The 8,196-nt window shown below is 40.4% G+C and overlaps 1 long non-coding RNA gene across 1 annotated transcript; it reads right to left on the reverse strand.

The window, feature by feature from the left end:
* Nucleotides 1-692: 692 nt before the first annotated feature.
* On the reverse strand, nucleotides 693-7,493 carry LOC129192871 (uncharacterized). Its single transcript, XR_008573514.1, has 3 exons — nucleotides 7,402-7,493; nucleotides 6,051-6,141; nucleotides 693-920 (listed from the first exon to the last, which is right to left on the reverse strand). It is a non-coding gene; the product is annotated as an uncharacterized LOC129192871 (long non-coding RNA).
* Between the last annotated feature and the right edge of the window lie 703 nt (nucleotides 7,494-8,196).

An 8,196-nucleotide genomic window follows, 5' to 3' on the forward strand; every position in this document is an offset into this window, starting at 1 on the left:
GCAGGGGATGTTTTATTCTCTGTGTACAGTTAGCCTGAGATTACTGCTCCAAACCCAGAAAGTCACTCCCTTCCCCACAATTTACTGCCTCTTTTAATATTCTGTCATAGTTAGAATTTTTATTGCTGCCTTTTACGGCCATATCCTTATGTCCCATGCTTATGAACTTTTCTATGCAAATCACTCACTTGAATCAAAAATAGACATGGATGATCAAGCGACTGAGACATGAGGAAAACGGTCTTCGCCCCGTCTTTTCTCCTCCGTGTATTTAATGTCCGCTTTCTGTGTGGTCTACTGGATGGAAGCGGACAGCTGTCCCGACAGAACCACCAAAGCATCGTTGTCAGAGATCTGGAATTCAAGCTGACGTCAACTCAAAAGAAAACCAGGCGAGTCAAACATATTTTCTCATTGTATGTAAGTGGTCAAGCGGTTCCAGTGTGAGAACAAACAAATCCTTTGGCTCGCTGTAGTCCCCCCCCCCCCCCCCCCCCCCCCCGCACCCCTGCAGCACATGCAGTCACAGGGGACTACTCTCTGTAAACCGCACATTTGTGCACGCTTCACCTCGCTGTGTTTTCACACACTTCTTCCTCACGTTCTTCTTTATACTTTCTCAGAAGCCTCACAGGCCGGCGGTGGCAGCCGTAGTAGCGGCAGGCAGCGAACTGAAAGGCGAGGAGGATGAGGAGGGGATTTACAGGGGAGGACGATGTTCATGAATGCATTTAGATGTTGTCCTCTGTCTGGTGCTGCCGTCTGGGGCGTCCCATGTCACAAAGACGAGCATCGAGAGCCATGCTTTTTAATCTGCTGCCGCATGGATCACATAGCCAGCCGATGGATCGGGGGAGGATGTTGCTGGGGAGGCTGACCATAAGCCTGCGGGACTGGACTTTGTCCTGGTGCCATGGTGACTGGGGGAAATCAATATTACATTAGTATGATCACACTATATGGATACCACCACCACGGTGACCACCTCTTCTTCCAATGGGCTTTTAATGAGAGTTATTTGATTGGGAAAGGTGCACCCAGGAGGTGGGGGTGATGCTCAATGTGCAGGGGGCCTCTAAAGTGCTCATGAATGGCCTTAATGAGGGTGCCAAATGGAGGCATAAAGAGGCAATGGGTACACTTTTCACTTTCGTCTGACATACCGTTGCTGCCCCCTGAAGCCCTTGAGCGGGCATTTGTGGAGGGTGGGACCACACTTGGAGTTCTACTCCTCCTCCTTGGACTCATTTTGGAAGGCACTGACCTTGGGAAGGAGGAGTGCGCAAGGGAGAGAGGGTGTAATGGGTGAAGGGTTGAGGTGTAGTTCAATCTGTATGCTATTTCAGATGCTTTATATCGTGGAGAAACCAAAAAAGCACAAAAGGATGTGGCACCATAACAGTAGGAATCCATCCTTCCAATCCCAAGCCTCATTTTAATCCCGAGTCATTCATTTGGAGCACACACAGCACTATTGGATCTCATACAGACACAAACAAAACCCCTCCTCCCTTCGTCCCTCCTTCTGTCTATCCCCTGCCCTGACCCTGATCTGCGTGGGACAAGTTCACCATCTTGTTCTTCCTCAAGTCCCAGTCAATGGGTGTCAATATGTTTGATTGGCCAGCAGACAGCGGCTAGAAAGGGAGTCGATGAGGGGCTGATAAGCAGCAAGAGGCTGATTTGTTTTCATAATGACGGCTTAAATAAGCGTACGCTGGCCCTCCCGTTAACCCGACAACACCTGAAACAGCGGGCCTTCGTCAATAAAGGGATGGACACAACATTTTTGGGCTGGCATGTCTTGGGAGCGCACAAACTGAACATTAATTATAATCATGCATGTCTCGTGTCATTTATCACATTTTGTCAACCTGTATTATTTTATTGACTACTCTTATTACATTTTTCTTTTATTTTTAGATTTATGTTAGCATCTTTATTTCTCTGTTTTCCTTCAACATCAGAGGGCCACTTGTAACTGTCAGTATATATGAATCTAAATATGAATATAACCTCATAATATTATTACACAGTTGCCCAAGCATTAGATTATTATATTTTTACTAACAAATTGATAGATAACTTGCTTCGAAATGAGAAGTGAAGTGAGAATGTCATGGTGACAAGCAGACATTCAAGTATTTGTTTTTGAAAAATGCTTGGAATATCTTGCTGCATGATTAGATAATACTGACGCTTAGAAGAACCGCATGCAGTGCAATTTTTCTGTCAAAATGACACGTCGGATACATTTAGAAGGGCAGAGGTGAAGTGCATTATTGACATGCATTATTCCAAGGGTTTCACGGGCCGCATAAAATGATGTGGTGGGCCACATCTGGCCCCCGGGCCTTGTGTTTGACACCTGTGCTTTAGAGGGTAAAAGCAAACAAATATGATTCTACAAAGTAGCAAAATAACAGTAGAAAACAAAAACCAAAAAGCATAGAGTAGAACAAATGCAGTTCAAAGCACATACAAAAGGCAACAAAATAGTAAGTAAATTAGTAAGTTGGTTAGTTTTATTGTAAGTACACAACATGTATTTATGTAATTATCAGTAATAGATATGTAAAAGGGAGCGGATTAAATACACTTTCTTTTCAGACATGTTGAATTGTGTAAAACATCATTTTAGAGGAGGAGTAACTCATTTTGGCATACTTGTTTCCACACATCACTTATCATTGATGCACCTGCCTGAACAGCAAGACCAAAGCCCGAAAACCCGAGCACTCTGGTGAAGTTACTGTACATGTCTCTGTTTGGACTTGCAGCATGGCTGTAAGACCACGCTGACGTAAGTTTTGTTTGTTCTGTATTTTGTTAGTTATTTGTTATTTGTTCCTTTTAGCCTAGTCGTGATTGCTTGGTTTTAAAAAAATGCTGTAGGTTCGACAGCGTATCACAATGTTTATGTTTATTATTTCTAATTTCGGCTAGTGTTGGCCGTATCCTCGAGATTCTGTGGTCATGATATAGCGATAATCACACCAGTATCGAATGAGTAGCGATTACGCTCAAAGTATCTATACTAATTAATCATTTTAAAGAAGTGTGTGTACTCCTAGGACATGCTTTTCTGCTGCAAATTGAACCTGTCATGTCACGTGACCACTAACCAAAAAAGCGGTGACTCCATGCTGGTAACCACTCAGGCAGGGGTCTTCAATTAAAATTGAATAAGGTCCGTTTAAGCATTTTTTTTAGCAGCGAAGGTCCAAACCTTATTTTGCCTTGCATCAAATAGACTAGTTTATATGAATATCAAATGTAATAAAAAGCCTGCACATCGACCTGTTGTTTCAGTAAAACACAATTACATGAGCACCTAAATATCATTTAAAAGAAAACAAAATTTCATTTGTTTACCTTTGAGTACTGTGAGCTCTCTGCAGCACAAGAACTCCTCCACAACTCTCCCGCCAGTGAAGGATTTTTTGTTTTGCTCCAATATCCATACAATCCTTTTGTGAACACTCATTTTTCACGTAGCCGTAATCACTGAAATAATCACGCCCGCGATCGGTCCGCCAGCATGACTATGTTAATGTTATTATATTACAATTCCCATTCACTTTAATTGGTTGCCGGTCCATAAAGGACCAACACCGGGTTCGTATCTGGACCGAGTTCCGCCATTTGGTGATGGCTGAACTAGCACGACGACATGTGTTAACGTGTTGTGTTAACGAGAAACAAGTGCTGTTGTTCCTCGCCACATCGTGGTTCGAATATCACAGCTTCACTCTATCATGGCTTTTAAAAATATATATTGATACATCATGCTGTTTCCTGGTTGAATACGGCCTAATATTAGTACAAAAAATGCATATTTAAGCAAATTGTACGTATTTTTGCCTAAATTAAGCATTTCCAAGCATAAAAATGACTAAATGAACTAAAATGCAAATATAAGCCATTAGGAAGATGATTCAAATTGTGAATGTAGTTTTCTACATTGGTCAGTAGATGTCAGTACATGTTCGGGGAGACAAGCAGATTTAAATTACCGCACAACAGGCACATAATAACATAATAATAATCACAGTAATAACACAGGCTGCTGTTGCGGCCATAGCCCACGACAAGCTGAAACTCCACTCTGAACCGTTGACTTCACTTCCTTTTCCGCCAGCCCCTACTAGCACCAGACCACATTTACTGCGACATGAGTTTTATATTCTTCCAGTTTGGGTCCGTGTTGTTTCTGTTGCCTTTAAGTTCCTGACTTCACGCACCTGACACTCATTTGTATTTGATTATTTAGTTGAAACTTTGGCTTTGGTCGTGTATTGGAGCATTGTGCTTGTTAGCATGTTTCTGTTGCCTGATCCCTTTCTCTGCACTGCAGTCTTCTTTAATTAAAGGACTTTTACCTGCACATGAGTCCTGTCTCTGCATCTTGGGGTCGTCGACAACTCAACACCATGCCCCGTTGTGACAAATATTCCATTTATAAATAAGGAATCCTACTTCACGGAAATTCACTTATCAGGGTCAGGTCTGGAACCGTTAACCGCGGTACTTACTGTATTAAAATACTAATATACTGAATATTTTAAAAATCATGCTAATATATATCAAGATTATACATATGTACTATTATTTTTAACATGTACTTTTTTATTTAATCAACTTCAGTTTTGATCATGAATACCAGAGATTTGATTGTTTTCAGAAATGTAAACTTTGTGCTCTGGAGTGAAGTTGATCAAAAGATATGAAAAATATTACTATGATTTTTCAAGACATCTTTGTCTCTTGATGGTAACTATTTAGGTATAAAGTATCTGTTATGACTAATGCGTTATGAAAAATACACATTCAAGTTGCTAAATGGCCAGTATTTGTCATGTGTTTCATTGGGACAAAAATCCCCAAAAATGGGTATAAGAAATGTCAAAAAAGTCAGCGGTATAGTCATGAATCAAAAAAATCTGGTATCGCTCATCACTAATTTCGACAGATGTAGTAAAAACCTTCACACTCATTTTTTCCATGCTGATTCATCACTATCTTTAATGCTTTTTATAATGCTAGAACGCATTGACAATATATTACTTTTGTTATGCTGTGAGTTCATTTGTAGTAAATTACATTTTCTTACTAATGCCAAAGTGAGTAAAAAAAGTTGTAACAAATCTTAATTTATTTTCAGCAGTTCTCAATCAGAGGTCACAGTACGCATGTATGTGCATACAGCGCACAAACTCCTGTTCAAATTGCTGGATTACACATGAGACAAGAAAATATTGTATCGGCTCCAAAGTCATTGATTCTGTCTCAGAGCTTGTATTGTGTGCACATGCAGGCGGTCATTCTTCCAGTTTTTCTGCTCAGCCGAAACAGGAAAAACATTTGACTCATTTTATCATACTAATAACCTCCCTGCTTGGTTATTCCACAAAGGGTTGTGAAGGCATCGCCCACCAAGGCCTCCACCTCCATTGTCATTGTTACCTATGTAATTGGCTCCTGCTCACAGTGTTAATTTTACTATATGTAGACGTACACATACATGTAAATGACCGCAGATGGTGATATATTAACACGGATGAGGATAAGAGTCGACTTTTCAATGGATCATTTCCTCCGTTAACATAAAGATTGTTGCTCCATTTCTTTGTCCACTTTATTGTATGAAAGCAAACAATAGCCTTTTTACTGGAGAGCGCCTCCTCCTCCCCTATGACAGGCTTTTATGGCGTGACAGTTGCACTATACCTCCGCAATTACTTTTCAATTAGCACGCCGAACATTTCCAACACTGCGGCGCAATTATTTTATAGCTCAGTGTCTTAGCCCATTAATGGTGCTACCAACAGCACGGGAAGTGATAAACCATCTGGCCGGGCTCCCAAAGAGATAGAGCACACTTAATGGAGTGAAAAAGTAAAAGCAATTAATGTCACATTAATATAATGATAATAATGCCTTCCTGCACGGCTCTGGCAGGCGGAGCAGGGCGCTGGCACACGCTGCTAAGCCGAAGACATGCTGCATGGATTCCACACTGTCTGCAGGATGGAAGGAAGCAAACTTACCTCAAGTGGTCATTCAGTAGGTATATAATCATTGTTAAAGTTGGGGACTCATGCTGATGAGGTGCAGTAATCCATTTTGATCCGTGCAGAACTGTAATACAAACACAGAAACTTGATTTATTGTGCGTTAGGTAATGTGTGTTTACAAAACCTACCTTATTGCCCTATTAATGTATACTCTTTGTCCTTATTTAATATCACTCTTTACCCCCCCAGACAACATGGTAATAAGAATGACACATAAACAAAACCAAAGGTAATAAACCTATTTGAACACTCATTGAAATACTTAAAATAATCATTTTATCTAGAATATATTGCCTTACCAAGGCCTTTTTATTATTTAATTTTTAATGCTTCTTACCATTCTTTTTATTACAATAATATATCATTATTATATCACTACCTGTTGTTATCATTTATTATACCACTGGTTGTGTGAAGTGAGGGCGGATATACAGTACAGTGGCTCCCTGGCCATTCGCGATTCAGCATTCAGCCCTGCAAATTCACAGATTTTTGGTTAAAAATTGACTTATGTTTTTTTGTTCTTGCAGAAAACACATCTCATTCGCTATAAGACTGTATAATAATTCATAAATACGTGATGATACAGGCAAAATGTATAACATGCATGTATCACTGTTAGTAAGCTCAGAAAGGTTTATGTCTTTATGCTTCACTGATAATGTTTTTTTGTACGCTGTCAGTTTTTCTGACTGCGGACACACTAGCCGCACAAGTTAACACAAGTTAATATATTATTCTTCAAAATGATATACAGTACCTATATTTGCTATATGTATATACAGTATAATAGTTAGTGGAATTACAACAGGCAAGCATTGTGGATTATGTACAAGTAGACTAGGCGCTGGCGCAGGGGTTGGTGACCTATGCCTCACCAGCCATATGTGGCTCTTTTGATGTCTGCATCTGCCTCTCAACATTTCTTTACGCTATACAGTTTTTCAATTTTCTTTTTTTTTTTGCTGACGTCCATCCATCCACCCATTTTCCTTCAGCCTACCCCGGCTGACTTCGGGCAACAGGCAGGGTACACCCTGGACTGGTCGACATTTTGAAGTAAAACGTTACAGAAATCACAGTGTTAGCAACGACGTTCAAAAATATAAAACATTATAATGCATTTTAATTCATCTATTCATTTTCTTGCCAACTGTCCTTCCGACATTTTCCGGGTCAGACACTAAAGCACGATTAAAAGGGGATAATGCGGTAGCCTACTGGGTCATTGAGAGGTCAAGAAGTACTAGCTAGCTAATGCTATAGCGCAAAGACTTTTGACAAAGAGGATGGCGAAAAGAAAGAAAGATGAGGAGTACCGTACATTGGAGTGGACATACGAGTGGACAGAGGAATTTGCCTTCGTGAGAGAGCAGGTTTGGCGGTGTGGCTGTTCTGAAGGGATTTATAGTAACTCACTCAGCAACGTAATACTGTAGGTAGAGAACAACAGACAAGACACCACCAACAAATAATAAGGCTGAATAACCAACAACCATGTGAGCTCTAAACGTGTAACTTAGCAGCCATTTACAACAACAGTACAGCAGAGCACACTGGGAAACAGGAAGTGCTGTTGTCAAAACAATACACGGAGACGCCGCATCCAGCGCTGAGCCTTACGTCAACGTCGCCTCCATGTTGGATGTGGCAAGGCTTCACTGTAAGTGAGTACAAATAAATGTACTTACTTTCATAAAGGGCCTTTCTACAAAGAAATTCAAGTTAATGCCTCTCGTGTATAGATTCACACACACACTAATATACTTGGGAAACAGTTAGGCACCAAAAACAATGGATTTGATCTTCTCAGATGGCTAAAATAAGACCTTCATTGATCCCACCCAGTAGTAATTCACGTTACATCAGCTATAGAGCACATAGCAGTGCCGAAAAACTAAACCATGGCTCTGATGCATACATTTCTGGAATATCTGGCTAATGTGTGTAAGATGTCACATGACCTAATGCAATGCAATGCTGCTACCACATCCATGTTAGGCTATCGGGTCTGCTTTAGTTTTTTTAATGTTATTCTTTGATGCCAACATTTCTACATTATAAAACATTATGTTATCTTACACAGCCAAATCATCTTTCCCGTCAGTCAGTTAAGCAT

Source organism: Dunckerocampus dactyliophorus, chromosome 13 (assembly GCF_027744805.1).
Source record: "Dunckerocampus dactyliophorus isolate RoL2022-P2 chromosome 13, RoL_Ddac_1.1, whole genome shotgun sequence".
Lineage (NCBI taxonomy): Eukaryota > Metazoa > Chordata > Actinopteri > Syngnathiformes > Syngnathidae > Dunckerocampus > Dunckerocampus dactyliophorus.